The sequence below is a fragment of the Myxocyprinus asiaticus genome, chromosome 13 (genome assembly GCF_019703515.2).
Source record: "Myxocyprinus asiaticus isolate MX2 ecotype Aquarium Trade chromosome 13, UBuf_Myxa_2, whole genome shotgun sequence".
NCBI lineage: Eukaryota > Metazoa > Chordata > Actinopteri > Cypriniformes > Catostomidae > Myxocyprinus > Myxocyprinus asiaticus.
The window spans coordinates 43,328,309-43,346,265 of NC_059356.1; positions in this window are offsets into that span (position 1 = coordinate 43,328,309).

Sequence of the window (17,957 nt, forward strand, 5' to 3'; positions counted from 1 at the left end):
CATAGCGCGTTTAAACAACACAGCTGCGCCTCCAACTAAAATGTCCAGCAAAACGTCCGAATATTCAGAAACCGGGAAAAGGTTGTCTGGTATATGCTGCCGAATGTTCAGCAGTTCGTCCCTGGTAAAACTGACTGGAAAAATATTATTAAACACAGGACAAACAAACAAAAACAACAAAAGAACTGAAGAGCTACACACTGAGGCGGCCATCCGCGGTGCCATCTTGATGTTAACATGCATATTGTTTACATCTTGTGGCTATACAGTACTTTATTAACATTTTAGTATTTTAATGTTTACAGACTGTTCGGTTACAGACTGGCCCCCATTATCAGAGCCTGTAACCCAGTTTTTGCTTTTTTATTTTAAAGAAAAGGAGGGACGAGTGAAAATTTATTTTTGTGGTAATCAAGATTATGCTACTTATGTCGATTGAGCTTAACTTGTATTGAACCCGGAGCATTCCTTTCCAACACCCGTGGTTACTCTGCTAGGAAACCTGTGTGAACTTCAGACATACACTAAAAATCACTTTGATTAAAAATCAATGTAAAAATGGCTCAGAAAACTGAAGTTAGGTCTGAGAAAAGCTCTAGCTGCTTGTTTTAAAATATGATTATGTAATGCAATGCCATTCATAGATTTTAAAGTGTGACTTAAAGGAGTCATGACATGAGGAACCAAATTTACCTTGATCTTTTGACATATAAGAGGTCATTGTACTATAAAAACATACTGTAAGTTTCAGAACTCAAAACTTCCTCCTCAGTGTAAAAAAAGCATTTGTTGAAACCAAGCTGCCAAAACGACTCGTTCTCTTCTTCCTCCACATTGTGATGTCACACTGTAGTAGACATTTGCATCTGACTGCCTCAACAACAACACTTCAATGCCTGCTTGACCTTATCATATCCGTAGCCCACCCAATAGTGGTCAGCAGTGAGATGGCAAGTAGAGAGCAGGTCAGCCAAGAGCAGAGAGCCAATCATAACAGTGGGGATTTACTGTCAAGTCTTAAAGGAGAAGTAGCACTAAAATGAGTATTTCTGACAGAGGCTCAGAATGAGGGTGGAAAATGATCATGTTTACAGATATATGACTGCTTTTTTTGTGCAAAAAAACATTACTGTTATTAAAAGTGAACCTCAAGGTACATATTACAATAATAAAAAAAGGCATGTCATGACCTCTTTTAGTGTCAAAATAATTTTGGGGGCACTGTATATGTCTTCAGTAAGACAGTGAGAAAAGAGGACAAGCTTTAATTTCTCACCACATTAGATTAAACATAATTATAATAAAAAGTGGCCTGCTGCAGTTCCCTTAAGCATCAATGCTTTCTTTGAAGTGGCCAAGAAAACACACTTGACCTCATACAACCTTGATACTTGCAAACCCTGTACAGCTCTGTGATGACAGTGTTGTGGCTCAATATTACATTTCTCCCCCAAAATTGTTCTTTAACAAGCTTTTGGCTGAGGATTGTAAAGTTGTAATAACTTTTCATATTGTTGCAAATCGCATCAGCATGTGTTCCTGTTCTTGGTACTGCTGAACAATCAGAACTGACCTTAGGCTAAACGTAACATGTGAGAAACAGGATAAATGAGGTTGAGTATTGAATATTCAGAGATGAGTGGGAACTTGATTTATTTATTTTTTTCTTCATGTCGAATTGTGTGGGAAAGTGCATATTTTATCACTTTAATTAGAATTTTTCATTTTAATGTAATTGGATTTGAACAGACCCCTGACACTAAGTATTCAACTTTGGTTCATACAATTTGTGCTATAGACATGAATCTCAAATCATGCAGCTTCTTGCAAGGATGTATCCTGCTGTTCTATAGTGATCAGACATACTATCTTTGCATACCTGGCAAATGATAAAATGGGTGAGGAAATCCCATAGACTTACACTCAAACAGGGACTCAAGCGGTATGTAGGGAGCAGAATATCATAGAGACTTGGGGGTGGGATTTTTTTTCTCTCACTTGGGCCAGTCAGCAACCACCCAGAAACCAACCCAAATGCCCTAGTAACCACCTAGGAATGCCCTGGCAACTATCCAGAACACCCCAGCAAAAGGGCGCCAAGTTTTGCACTGGTAAGCACCACTCACATTTTCTTCATTGAGTTTAAAAGATGAAATATAAAACGCTGCCATGAAACCCGGCAGCCAACATTTGATGTGTGTTCAGAGGGTGATTTCAAACAGTGACTCTTGTGAACAAATTCAATTAGTCAGCTTGGCTCCTGAACTGGCTAGGGTTGAGTACCTCTGCCCTACAACCTTCTCGATCAGCTTTCCTTCCGACTTGGCAACAAAGCAAAGGTGACAATAAGGTCAAAACAAATCGCCTGCATCAGAACTTTCCAAGGGTTTTCTGTAGAGCAGTCAGCTTTGCTGAAACAAACTTGTTCCCATGTCCACAAAGTCCTTACGAAACTGGTGGGTAATCTATGGAATGCCAGCCTGTATTAAGTAATGATTTAACTTGCATGTCCTCCTTTGGCCCTGGGCACCAATACAGAGTATTGGTTTCCACGACAGTTAAGGGGCGGAGGAGAAGGGCGGGTGTAAATCCACATTCCCCATTAAGGATGTAGCAGACGAAGAAAACGAAGTAAAGGATCTTCAGACAGGCAAACATTTTGCATTGCAGCCATAAATAATGACTATAAAGCAAGGCCGCAGCTCAGACTCTCAAAAGGATTTCAACAAATCACGTTTGCAGATTATTGGTGCTGCAAGGGCACTGTTTGTCCAAGCACATAAACTAAAAAAAGTGTAATTTCTGAAAACAGGCCACAGGCAATACTCATGATGTCAAAGGTAACACATCGCAGGATTAATTAACAGTGTTGTTCTGAGGGGCAGAGCCAGGTAGTTCCTTGAGTCACTGCGGTGGTTTCCTAGCTATACACTGCTTATTTCATCATTTGGGCATTTTAGTCTTTGGTGGATATTCTACAGTATTTAGCATTTCTGGGCATTCAAACACTTCACACCTGACATCGGTGAAATAGAATGCAATTAAGCAAAAAGACCAAAGAGGCCATGTTATGTTGTGAATATAGAGGTAAAGGCCGTTAGGTTGGACACGCAGCGGATTTCTTGCAACCCCTTGAGCTATATATTCACAATACAGTATAGCCTGGAGTGCCTTACTGCTTTAATAAAATGTTTACTACATACTGTAATAAAATACATTTATATTTATTAAAATAAAAAAACATTCATTAAGCACCATCTATCCACTTAAAGGGTTAGTTCACCCACAAATGAAAATGCTCTCATCATTTGTCATGCGGTCTAAGATGTGTTTGACTTTCTTCTGCAAAACACAAACAAAGATTTTTAGAAGAATATCTCTAGGTCGGTACAATGCAAGTAATTGGTGGCCTGACCTTTGAAGCTTCAAAAAGCACATAAAGGCAGCATTAAAGTAATCCATACTTATTGTCTGTGCTTATCTAATCAGCAAATCGTATGGCAGCAGTGCAGTGCATAACATCATGCAGATTCGGGTCAGGAGCTTCAGTTAATGTTCACATCAACCATCAGAATGGGGGAAAAAAATGTGATCTCGGTGATTTGGACCGTGGCATGATTGTTGGTGCCAGACGGGCTGGTTTGAGTATTTCTGTAACTGCTGATCTCCTGGGATTTTCACACACAACAGTCTCTAGAATTCACTCAGAATGGTGCCAAAAACAAAAAAACATCCAGTGAGCGGCAGTTCTGTGGATGGAAACGCCTTGTTGATGAGAGAGGTCAACAGAGAATGGCCAGTCTGGTTCGAACTGACAAAGTCTGCAGTAACTCAGATAACCGCTCTGTACAATTGTGGTGAGAAGAATATCATCTCAGAATACTATTCTGTTTTGGCAGCACGAGGAGGACCTACACAATATTAGGCAGGTGGTTTTAATTTTGTGGCTGATCGGTGTGTGCGTGTGTATATATATATATATATATATATATATATATATATATATACACACACACACACACACACAGTATGCAATTGTAGGATGTATATAATCTATAATCTAAGATGCATAGAGCCCTCTGCATGGATCTTCATTATATTGTAGATATGAGAAGAATGGATGACAACAGAATACAGGATGAGTTATCTTCTCTGCATATTGCTAGAGGTCACATAATACACCAAGACTGACCCTGCTGACACCTTCTACTCTGCATGAGATGAACAGACAATACCTTTTCTCACCTGTACAGCTCACTGCATCCTGCACGACTGATCATCATAACGACTGCCGCTGATCTTTGTCCAGCACCATGCACTTCTCACTTCCTGTTAATTACTTTGGTCAATCAACACCTTTCCAGGCCACTTACTTCTAAAGAAAATGTGTGTGTCCTCATTCCCCACTACATTGGTGCAGAATACAAATACTGCAAGGAATAGCAAACTTGCATTTCTCTCGCCTACATAGTGCACTGGAACAAAGAAAAATGTACATTTAACGTTTATTGCTTTTTATCGTTACTTTCGTTGCATTCAATCTATACATTTTTATATTAGAATGTGCGTTCCTTGAGAATAGAGCCCTACAATATCCGCTCACTTCAGTCAGTTCAGTCATCTTGGTTCCGGAAGTATTTTTCCCATTATTTTATTTAATAAAATCCTTCATAAGACTTTCTAAGCTATGAACCAAAATAACCTGCTCAGAGGTGAACCACATCATTGCAAACTTTGATTTAAAGCAAAAATGTATTTGAAAATCTGACAAACAAACAAGACTGACTGCATGAACTACAAATCCCACGAAGTATTTATGTGCTTTTTGGAGCTTCAAAGGTCTGGCCAGCATTCACTTACATTGAAATGACCTACTCTGCTGAAATATTCTTCTAAAAATCTTTGTTTGTGTTCTACAGAAGAAAGTCATACACATCTGGGATGGCATGAGGGTGAGTAAATGATGAGAGAAATTTCATTTTTGGGTGAAATATTCTTTTAGAGGTTTAGAAGTTATTGTTAAAAATCAATGCATATGGAGAAAATTAATGGGAATTTTACTTTTGGATCTAGATTGTTGAACTCTATTATGCCCATGACCTTGGTGTAGCTGGTCCCATGCTCTAGCAAGAAATAGTTATATAGTAGTAAATAAAACTACAAAAGGAGGACACAAAAGGAGATGTTAGGCTGAATGTTAGCCTAAGTCACCATACATTTTTATTGCATGGAATATAGTTTCAATGAAAATGAATGGTGACTGAAGCTAACATTCTGCCTAACATATTTTGTGTTTCATGGAAGAAAGAAAGTCATACGGGTTTGGAACGAAATAACAGTGAGTAAATGATGACAGAATTTTCATTTTGGGGTGGACTATCTATCCCTTTAAATAATGCCTGTATTTCAAACTGTGCCATATGCTTGAAAAGTGTCAGTATGATCAAGAGGAAGCCTAAGGAAAAAAGACAAAAATATGGAATATGGAGGGCTGCTGCAGTGGGACACCAAAATGTACACTTGATAACTACAAATTATCGTGAACATTGCGCATACATCATAGTATTTCCCTGGACTGCTTTATGATAAATGTTAGATTGCATTATCTGATTGAGTGTTGAAAGTTTGAAAAAGGACCACTCAAACTGAGGGCAGATCAGGATGACTTCAACTAAGAGGACCCTGGTGATGATCTCAAGGCCATGCAATTAAAGGTAGAGTGAGGAATATTGAACAGGAGCTTGATGCTATTGAGGTGCTGACAGGTTTATGAATGACAGGGTAACCAATGTTCTTCCACATGATGTGAACAGAGTAAAAAGGCACTTTGGGACCATTCATCAACTCCACATCAATAATAAAACGACTGCCGTGTGCCATCTTGTCTGTATTTTGAGCTAAATTTTTCAATTTCTCCTTTAACAACCGGTTAATGTCTGTAAAGAAAGCCAGTTCACTTTTTCTGCCCCTTTGATCACTCTATGGCTATACAGCCTCACAGAGACGCACACACATTACATGGAATGGAGGTCTGAATTATTCCCTTGAAACACTTTTGCTACACTCACCGTGACATTGGCTGTGGGTCACAGCCTAGTAAGCTGACTTGCTGTTCTTCATCGGCAGCTGTTTACATAAACAGCATCCTGAAACTGAACCTCAGAAGTTATTGACTTGAGAATCTTTTCAAATATAGATCTCATTATGTGAACCACTTAAGAGACTCGACTTATGCAGAAAAGCAACTTAAAGGCAAGTGAGTTCACTCAGTGGCCATCTTGGCATCGCCTCCAAGCAACCAATTTCTAAGCAACAGGCACTTGAATGGGGAAATACTGAAATCTCCGAAACTGTTTGACGAGATTACCTTTCAAAACATACTGTATTTCAAATTAGAAATAAAGCCTGACAACAAAGTTTGCTTCTTTTTAGCTCTAGATTAAATAAAACAGGCAATCTGGTCTAATGACAAGCCGTAATAATAGTAAGCAATGGCAAAATCGTAAGAAATAGAGTTGTCTCATACAAAAACATACTCCTATGGAGAAAAATAAAACAAACCAAAACACGATGTTGTTATTAGTATTCCTAAGTTTAACTCCTAACCCAAACCTTAAACCTAACTGTGATATTAATAGAAAAATCATGGCTGTGTACCATGAAGAAAGAAAACATCAGGGTAGAGAAAGAGACGAGGGAAGCATATTTCAGGTTATTGACATGCATCAGTCATTTCTAATGCAAAAATAAATATGAACTGAGTAACAAAATTTAGTTGACATTTCATTACTTAAAATAAAGTTATGGATAAGAGGCTAAAATTTGATGCCTGGACTGTATCGATTTGAAATTCTGTACAGTATGTTTAGTGGTCGAACTGTATGGGAATAAAAGTTACACAATATCTTACGATTTCGCCATCTCTGAAGAATTATTATCAGTTGTCATGAGACTACGTTGAAACAGGCAATTGCCTCTTTAAGGTGGGACTTAATTTCCTACAATGCACCTTATTTAACATTGCAGTTTCTCCCATTCATTTTTTTTTTTATGAGTGGTCCATCTCTATCTTATATGGTGTCTTCTGACATTCAAAATTGATTCTGAAATTAGCATGTCACTAAGCTAACATGCTAACACTTAAGGCTTGGGTAAACTTCGATTTTTAACATGCCGTTACGTCTTGCGCACGGTTGAGAATTCTAGCATTTTAAAGTATACTCTTTTGACCGAGTCTATCAGATGCATTCTACACATGCGCACAACGACTGCTTTGTGAATATTTTGGTAGACAACGGCAGGTGTATGCAATGTTGACAAACACAGATGCGTGCCTAGAAAACCTGGGTGGTCCATCCACCTTATACAATGTCTTCTGATGTTTAAAATTTATTCTGACATTAGCATGATGCTAAGCTACCATGCTAACACTTAAGGCTAGGGTATACTTCATTTTTCAACATGCTGTTACGTCTTGAGCACAGTTGAGTGTTCTAGCCTTTTAAAGTATACTCTTTTGACCACGAGTCTGTCAGACGCATTTTACATGTGCATAATGACTGCTTTGTGAATATTTTGGAACAGCCAATGGCAGGCGTGTGCGTTGTTGACGTGCACAGACGTGTGTCTAGCAAACTGGGCTGCACGAGGATATTCCGTGCGTACTGTGCTGATGACGAAATTCCCATCACGTGCACTATGCACGAGATATAGCAGCATGTGAGAAACTGAAGTATACTTCGGCATTTAAAGCACAAAACTAGGTAATCTGGGTAATATTAGGCAGAACTAGATCCAATCTATACTTTTTGGCACTTAAAAGTCTCGCTTACATATGATATGCTGGGCTTTTGCTGCCCATAAAAGCAATCTGGGTAGGCAGCTCACCTGATTTTGAGACTCCCAGCTGTGGAGGGGCTATGGAGGAATGCTTGAGGAACAGATGGCTTTGTGTGTGTGTGTGTGTGTGTGTGTGTGAGTGTGTGTGGCATATATTCATCTGTGCTGCAGAGCTTCAGACCATCATCATCCCTTCATGTAAATCTCATCTAGCATGAATAGATTTTACATAGGACATGTCAGCAGATGTTAAGATAAAGGTTTAATTGGGGCCAAGAATTGTATTGTGAGACCTTGTCTCCAATCTCTCAAACAAGCGGGTAAAATGATCAGAAAAACCTGTTAACATCTGGTGTTCCCTGATAGTGGGAGGAGGGGAATCGAACTGTTTTACTATGAAGTTTACTGTCAAATATTTAATAAATATTGACTATTAAAATATTATTTAAAATCTAAAATATAAATATAAATCTAAAGATTTGATGTAACTGTCTGTGCTTGAATCACAAGAAATGGTATTAATCAAAAGTCTGTTTAAATGCCACGGAAATAGTCTCGATTCTGTGGTCACTCTCAACATTTTAGTTCACCCAGATTCTGGTCACAGTAATTTTATCAGGCACAGAGAAAAACAAAACAATTTCCGGCATAATATTTCCTCAGAGATCGCAAGATAATGCAGCCTCAACGGAAGATAAAATCAAACAGATTAATAACATCAGCAAAAACATAGAGGTGTGAACAGTACAATCAATAGAAACCCTGTCAGCAGGCCAACTTTGCCAGTGGACACCAGACAGTAGGCCTGTACATGAGATTAGAGAAGACTGTGAAAAGTCGATAAAAACAAAACAACATGATTCCAGACACAATGTTAAAGGGTAGTTCACCCCAAAAAATCATTAACTCACCTTTCATGTTGTTTTAAACCCGTATGATTTTCTTTCTTTCTTGGAACACAAACTGAGATGTTAGGCAGAATGTCTACAATGTTCGACAAAAAGAAAGTGAATGAGAACAGACACTTCAAGGCTCCAAAAATGGCAAAAAGCACCCAAAACATACCATTAAAGTAGTCCATATAGCTAATGTGCTCATACAATAGCTTTGTGCATGGAACAGACCAAAATTTAAGTTGTTATTCACTGAAAATCTTCCCCTGTGCCGAAGCCCTTTGAAGACGCTTGTGCATATTCAAACTTGTCGCGTCACAACTGGTTTTGAAACAAGGGAGAACCAATTCCGTTTAGCATTATACACGAAAACAAATGAGACTGGAGTGCAGAGCTCAGTAGTTAAAAATTTAATATAATAAACCTGCAACATCAAAATATGTTTTCATTCTTGGGAAGCTGTAAGTCTGTCTGTTACAGTCAAACGATACCATTAGAGACGTTCTTAATCAGCATGTATCTACAGAAAGTGCATAAAATTATATTAATTGACATCTGCAAATATTCATGTTTACGTAATCCCATCTGTTCCAATGGAAACTGGCTCAGATCACAATTAAGGGGACCCTTGAAACACCAAACCATACTGTAAAAAGATTCAGAGAACTACTCATTCTGCCATGTACCATCAACCTTTCCAAAGATTTGTCTTGTTTGCTTATTTGGGTCAAAACTATTAATATCTAACATGAGCTTGTGGCTGTTGGACTGACCCTTCTGTCGGACAACATCAATCCAAATTTTCTCTCTGAAAGTCCTCCAGCCCAGATGGGAGGCCTCAAAAGGGTTGGGGAATCCAGCAATGTGGAGCAAACACACACAAACATAAAACCCAAAGTATACTTCGATTTTGACGCGAACGCTCAGCATCTGTGTACAGTCGAACGCGAGCCTGTCAAAGTATACTCCAAATGACGGTGCACGCATACAACTACGAGACGCCAGACAATTTCTCTTTAGGAGTTTAGACCCATAAAGATGTCTTTATATTCCTTCAGACTCGAGTTATACAAATGCAGGGATCTCACCTCCTTCCACACATGCTCTTGACGTGCATATCGACTGTTGTTGTTTTTATATTCATCTCCTGTCATTTACCAGCAATTACGTTTTCTTCTAGCACTTCATCATGATTGCAAAGGCTCAAATGTAAGAATTGCCACCCTGTGGATCCACTTCTTCATGCAAATAATTCCAGGTGCATGCGCATTCTGTGCGTTCAAAGACGCACGGTTAGAAAAATTGGTCTGCACGCGTTCAGTGCTCGAGCACTCTGCTGATGGTGAGATTTGCGCCATGCGCCCTGTACGCGGATGCTCGGTGTTCCCGTCTGACCAAAGTATACTTTGGGCTTCACCGTAGTCATAGTGCGCATGCGTCAAACACATTCATATTCACTCACATTCAAAAGAGTATACTTTGAAAGGCAACACAGTCGGCCGGGTGCAATCTGATCCAGATCACGGAAAACCTCTGCAATTGATCGAGAATGCAGCAGCACGACTGGTCTTTGACGAACCCAAAAAGTGCCTATTTCCTGTGCCTTTTCCTTTGCTAGGATTCTGTTTTAAACCAGTATCTACAGTACACTGGGTTACAGCAGCATAAAAAAGATGCTGCTTGATAGTAGTTTTTGCAGGTTTCAAATTCGCTTCAAATCCACCCACAAATTTTTGCTTGCGAAATTTCACCGTGCAAAGGTAAATGTGACCAAGACTTAAGGCAAAATTGCATGTAGTTATTGCAAGGAAATAACAGAATGTGTAACCAGTCCTGCCTGACCCGCTCCAAACAGGATTCGAACTGGCATCTCCAGCATGGGAGGCAGGCACGCTAACAAGGAGGCCAAAGGTTACAGCCTTTAGTGTCAGTCGCTAATGCGCCTCTTGAGGCCAGGGGAGTGATGTTTACATGTAACACACAGATATCACGTACCAGCTGGCTTCTGTTACACTCACCCCCCTAAACCTCCTCACTCCCATCTGGATCACGGCACCAGTGTCACCAGTCCTACTTGAAAAGTTGCTGTATGGCTCCGAACGGGATTTGAACCAATGTCTCTGATATGGGAGGCATGCACACTAACAAGGAGGCTAAAGGCTATGGCCTCTAGTATTAGTCGCTAGTGCGCCTCTTGAGGCCAGGGGAGTGAGGTTACTAATGCATTGCAGTAAACTTAGCAGAAAAAAAAAAAAAAACATTCAATGTAGTGGACGAGTCGAGAACATTTTTGATTATAAACAAATTTCATTCAGTGCAGAATTTATTTTTTATAGAATAGTTCAATCTAATAACAAATGACCAATTTTACTCAACATCTGTGTGCTACATTAGAGGATCACATCATTAGCTTAGCAACATGCAAATGTCGAACTCTATGCACAGCTTTCCTTATCAACCACTGGGTGGTGCCATGATGATTCTGATTGCCTCTGGTCTGTTTTCTGGTTCCGGTCTCCATAAGAAGCAATATAAAAAACTACAGAAATGAGTGATCCAGATGGAGAACAACAACCATTTTAAGTGCTAGTTAGAGTAAGAATGAGTTCAGGTTCAACTTGTGCAGTTGTTAGCTATCATAACTCAAAGAAGATCATGACGTCAACGCAACTAACCTCTGGAGCCATACCTTTTTTATTTGCCAATTTTTATAAATTCAATATGCTAAACATAGCTTTATCCGCTAAAAACAGACCATGGATTTGAATGAATTCTGAGTTGAGGCACAAGTGCACTTCACATGGGGACCACTTTTTATATAGCGTTTGGAGTTGTTACTTATGAAGAGTGTTGCAAATCAATGATTTACATGGTTCCATTTCGGTTAGCATGCTACTTTAGAAGGCAGCTGCCAATTTAAGCTGAACTGAAGCTAATGGAATAGAGCTAATGTGTTAAGGGTGGTAAAGATGTGCTAACTTATAGTACAGTACCACATGGCCAAAATGATCTCCAAGGACACAATTTCTAATGGTGGATTTGATGGCTTCAGCCACACCCTGTACTGGCAGCTGCATAAATTTGATTCAACAATCATGTAACATCTGTAAACAAACAGCTGCATTAGAATGGCCCAACATAACAGCTGCATCAAAATGCCAACATAGTACCATCACTGAATGCTCCTTTCCAACAAGCCAGTTTCAGAAATGATTGCCCTGTTACAGCTGTCCCTGTCAACTGGAAGTGGCATTAATATGAAATGGAAATCTCTACAAGCAACAACAGTTCAGCCATAATGTCAGTCACATAAACTGACAGATTGGGCTACTGTGTACTGATGCATTAACACAAACAGGTGGATAAACATTGAGTCATCTGTCAAAAGTGTTATGTAATGCGCAGCATGAGCATAATCTGTCACTGGTTGCAACACACTACTGAGTTCTAAACTGCCTCCGGTTACACTGTCGGCATAAGACCAGCAGGTCACGAGCTTCATAAATCTGCACCCAGGCCTGAGGTCACCATGCACAGTGCCAATAACTGGCTGAAGTCAGGTAAAGCTTATTACCATTTGATTCTGGAACAGTGGAAATGTATCATCCAAAGTGATAAATTACACTTCACCATCTGGCAGTCCATCAGATGAATCTTTGTTTGGCAAATGAATAGAGAACTCGTCCTGCCTGAATTCATTGCCTTTGTGCCAAGCACACTTGCTGTATGGCCTTCGTTTGCAGGTGTCCATGAAGTCCATAGGGACTGTGACCATGAGGCTGTAGGGTGTCCCATTCATCATTTTATGGTCCAAAAGGGTCTTGTAACCCACAGACCCTTGTGGCCTTGCAGACTAGTGCCCTAGAGGTGTGTACTAGGTTACATCACAAAAAGTCTGTAACGGTTCAAGGGTTCAACAGAACAATAGTGCCAAAAAGAGATTTTAAAGGAGGAATGATGGTCTGGGGCTGTTTTTTAATGTATGATGAGTGTCACTGAAAGGACATTTTTAGTTCATCCTAAAATAAAGTCATCATCATTTACTCACCCCCATGTTGCTCCAAATCTACATGATTTTCTTTCTTCTGTGGAACACAAAAGCAGATGTTTTGTATCTGAAAATGTACTGTAATTCACACTGTCTAGCTCAAAAAAGAAACGATATGACTGTTTTGAGAAAGAGAAATTTAGGTCGTTGTTTACAGAAAATATTCCCCTTCATCGGATCTCTTAAATCTCATTTGCATTTGTGTGCATTCAAACATCGTATTTAAAAAAACCTGGTGCCTGGTTTGAAATCAATAATGACAAAAGGCATAGGACTTAATGACGTGATGTGTCCTTTTTTTGTCTGGATCTATTTAGCAACAATAGCAATGCAATTCACACAAAACAGTTACTTGAATACACATCTTCTATGATGAACATGTTTTCAATTAGTTCAAAGTCATTTTGATATTTTGTTTGGAGCCTGACATGTGATATATAAATTAATAATAATAAAACAAATCTAATGTCTCTGAAAAAGCCGACATTGTTTGAAAAAATAAATTTTGGCATAAGTAGTGCAGAATAATCTTTTATTATTTATTATTTATTTTTGATTATTTAACTCTTCATTATTATTTCTGAAAAAATAATCTGTGAATTTTATATATATATATATTTGAGAAATATGTGTCCACAAAATCAGAGTTATATGTAGGTTGCCATTTTGTTGTCAGATAAATAAATAAATAAACAAAATAGAGGACCCAATTAGATCCTCAAGAACTGTTAGAATCAGATATTTTGACATTTTTATGAAAGGGCACATTTTGTTAAGGTCCTGCAGTATGGAGTAACCCCGATAAAAATTCTAGATATTCCTGACTTAAAAATTCATGATAATTGTACACAATATTTTTACCTCGAAAAATATGTCAGAAAACTTTTTTTGTGTACTTTCTATTGTATCTAAGGTACAAATAAAGTAATTAATACTTTTTACTTGCTGGTTACACCACATGACAATTTTAATGTCTTTGATTCAATTGTTTTAAAAAAAATGTTTATAAATGCTTTTAAAAAAATGCATGAAACCAAATTGGACACAAAGATTAAATTTTTACAAACTTCCCTCGTGTGTTTTAAACTGGATTTATAAAAGATTTCTAATTTTTATCACCTCGAACATCCTTATTTATCAATGACCCATATGTTTCCATGGGTCTCGTTACAGATCATGACACGTTTGAATTGAACGCAAGCACAAAAGTTTTTGCCACTTTTCTGTTGACAGAACAGTATCGCTAACCTATGTCTTCTTCATTAGGACCACGGCTCAACGTGAATGGAGCTTGTGCTAACCACTAGACCACTCCAACACCAATAACTTTTTATATCATGACACAATTGTTGAGACACACATGCAAAAGGCCCATGAATCAATAAAACTACTTGATTTTCCAAATTTATCATCTTCTCATTGCAAAAATTATCTACTTACGTCAAATCAGTGATGTGATTCTAAAGCAACTACCTACAGTTTTGGTGTAAACGAGCACCACTCAATGGCCAAGTGCTGCATGGAAGAGAAGTGTGGCCTCATCTTCCATGCAGGGCACACAGTCAGACAATGCAGCAGTGCTGACAGTGAGCTTTATCACCAAGATCAAATTCAGCTCTCTCGTCCTGCTCTCTCTCCACAGCTCCACTGATGCTTTAAGCACCCGATCCGTCTCTCTGCTGCTGCAGACTACAAAGAATTACTCTTTACCTCTACGTACAGCACAAACACACACACAGACAAAGGACGGATTAGGAGGTGAAGTTAGATGTGCAGAGATGGAAATGCCCTTTTTGTTCAAATAGGAAGTGACTGCTTCCAAACGTGATAAAGTGTAAAAGCAACATCTGAGTCACCTTTAACTGACACACCTCCAACTTTGAAAGTCAGGCCAAGTCTAAGAAGATCCAGAGTTTCAGAGGTGATGTGCGCTCATCTCGTAAACACAATCGTTGTGACATGAGCTGAAGAAAGCAGAACTGTTACAGATGCGGTTCCTGTGTGTTTTTGTGTCCCGAAAGCACAAGACTGGTTAAACTGTCTGGAATAAATACAACCTTTTACACCAGTCCCATAACATCCATCAACATTGAGAGGGAAAGATGGTGCATAAGTTCATTGAACCCAATGCAATAGATTTCAATCAATAGAAACTCAATTTCAGTCAATAAAACCATGAAGCAGTCATATATAATAACAAAAAATAAATCTTCTTTTCTACTCATTAACTCTGATGGGAAGCAGTAAAATCAATAGTTCAGTTTAGCTATTATTTATCAGAATAAACAGTGGATTAATGTTAAAATAACAAACAACATAAAGCATCACAGTCATTGCACTTGTGACGCTTTTATCCCTAAAAAACAACTTTATTTATTGGAAAAGCCATATAGAGTACTGACTTCAGCTACAGCTACAGGAAGAGAAGAATTAATTTAGATCAATCTTAGGGATTATTCACCCAAAAATGAACATAATGTTATCATTTACTTATGAGTTTCTTTCTTCAGTGGAACACAAAACGAGACCACGAGAACGAGTCTCGAGTCGGTCAGTTATTTGCCTGTTTATCATCCCTATCTAAAAAAGCATTATTGAAAACACTATGCAGACTATGATTCAAATGATTTTAATAAAGTGTCATGTGAGAAGCAGAGCCATAAATCAAACATTGGCATGTTGTCCAGGCTCTTGCATTGGAATACTCAAGCGGCAGCTGTCCCGTAGATGATCAATAGACAGTGAGATGGTCTGCATTAAAAGTGCTCTGCATTTACAATGCTATCTGTCCCTAAATATCGGGTGCATGGCGAGTTAAAGTCCTTGAACAGTATATGTTCACGTTTCCATATTTTTGAGTAAATTTTGGTGCTAATCCAAAACTCACCACATTGATAGGGTGTTGTTGGAGGTTGCCAAGGTGTTCTTAAAGGAATGTTCCAGGTTCAATACAAGTTAAGCCTAATCGACAGCATTTGTGGTATAATGTTGATTTGTTCATCCTTAACAAAGAACAAAATTGAGGTTGCAGCGAGGCACTTACAATGGAAGTGAATGGTGCCAATTTTTGGAGGGTTTAACGCAGAAATGTGAAGCTTGTAATTTTATAAAAGCACTTCCATTAATTCTTCTGTTAACTCATGTATTATTTGAGCTGTAAAGTTGTTTAAATCGCTGTTTACAGCGTTATTTCGACATGACAACAAAATTGTAAAATTGGACATATCTTTACACAGAAAAGGTTAGTAAGTGATTTTATCACACTAAAAGCTTAACTTAACTGAGCTTAACTTGTATTGAACCCAGAATATTCCTTTAAGGGATGTTAGCATGTGGCTATGGGTTTGCTAGGGTGTTTAAAGTCGTTGAGTCCACCCCAAGTCTCGATGATATTCTGGTCGGAGAAAATCTGTAAGTCTAGCGCAGGTCTGATTGCTTCCAAAAGTAATAACACACCTCCCCTCAATAAGCCAGACAATGAGGTGTTATTCACGTCCAGAGCACAAACAGTGCGGGACAAGTTATGTGCCAAAATGTAATTCTTTTTTTTATTTTTTATCCCCTTTTCTCCCAATGTTGGAATGCCCAATTCACACTACTTAGTAGGTCCTCATGGTGGCGCAGTTACTCACCTCAATCTGGGTGGCAGAGCACAAGTCTCAGTTGCCTCCACTTCTGAGACTGTCAATCCACGCATCTTATCACGTGGCTTGCTGTGCATGACACCGAGTCCCACAACATGTGGAGTCTCATGCTAAACTCCGTGATCCATGCACAACTTACCACGCGCCCCACTGAGAGCAAGAACCACTTAATCGCGACCACGAGGAGGTTACCCCATGTGACTCTACCCTCCCTCGCAACCGGGCCAATTTGGTTGCTTAGGAGACCTGGCTGGAGTCACTCAGCACACCCTGGATTCAAACTCACGACTCCAGGGGTGGTAGTCAGCATCAATACTCGCTGAGCTACCCAGGTCCCCTCCAAAATGTAATTCTTAAACTCTAAGTTCAAGCAAAAGTAATAGTGATGCTTGCAAACACCACTAAATATCACCCTCGTTTATTAAGATACAATATGCAAACTCTTCCCTGTATTTTCGTTCTAAAACATAGATTGGTTATATGTTTTGGGCACATGCTGTACTCTATTAAGTCTTGTTTGTGCAGCAGGTATAGATCAATATCCTTCTTCACCCAATCAATAGAGCGGAGCTAAAAAGTAACACATAAATAAATGCAGGTGAAACTGCATGTACATAGCTGACCCAACGGAAGACGTCCAACTGAGATTGATTCACTTGACCGCTAAAAAAGTAGCATGAAGTTCTGCCCAAGACCAAATCCTTTGTGTACTGTAATTTTCAATGGCCAAATATAAGGGAGACAGGGGCTAATTTCTTTATAGACCCATTTCACATGTTAAAGTCTTGGCTACATTTCCACCATTATTGTCCTGGGGGAAAAAATACTGAACACACAGTACATTGACTTTTTGTGACAACATTCACCAATATTGATCACAGTACTATTTGAAAGTATAGTGATGTTTGTTGCTTTTAATGTGAGTAAATATGGTAAACGTGGCTTCGCACTTCAGTTTGGCTGGTCATTGTTCGTTTTTGGTTGTCCTGACTCGTTACGACACAAGTCAATCAGCTTCATCTTCGAACGTCGGGAGTTTGGATTGTCTTATTAGTTTCACAGGTTTTAAAGAAAATACAACACAATGTGGAAGTGATTCTTTATTTAGCGATGCACGTGAATCCGTATTTTATGTGCGGTTGGTAGTTTTGTCTAATCTTTGCCACATCACTAGAGTATAATCCTAAAAACTAGCAGTGTTTCATCCGTGAACGAATTGGTGTTTTTGAATGAAGGAATCGTTCTCGCTTATTGCCATTGTTTTGAACTGTTTTTGAATGAGTCAATGATTCAACACATAAAAGACGCTTATTTGTCGCAACCGACTGGCATAAAGATAGTCTGCGGAAATGATGACAAAACAAATCTTTTTGGTGAACGGATTCAAATGACTCGACTAACTATGATGAATCAAAATCCCTATAAATGCCCGCACCCCACAGGTTGAAAACCCCTGGTTACCACCTAGTTCAAAATTTGATGATGATATTGGGATTTGTAGGATTAAATTCCCAAAAAGATTATTTAACCAAT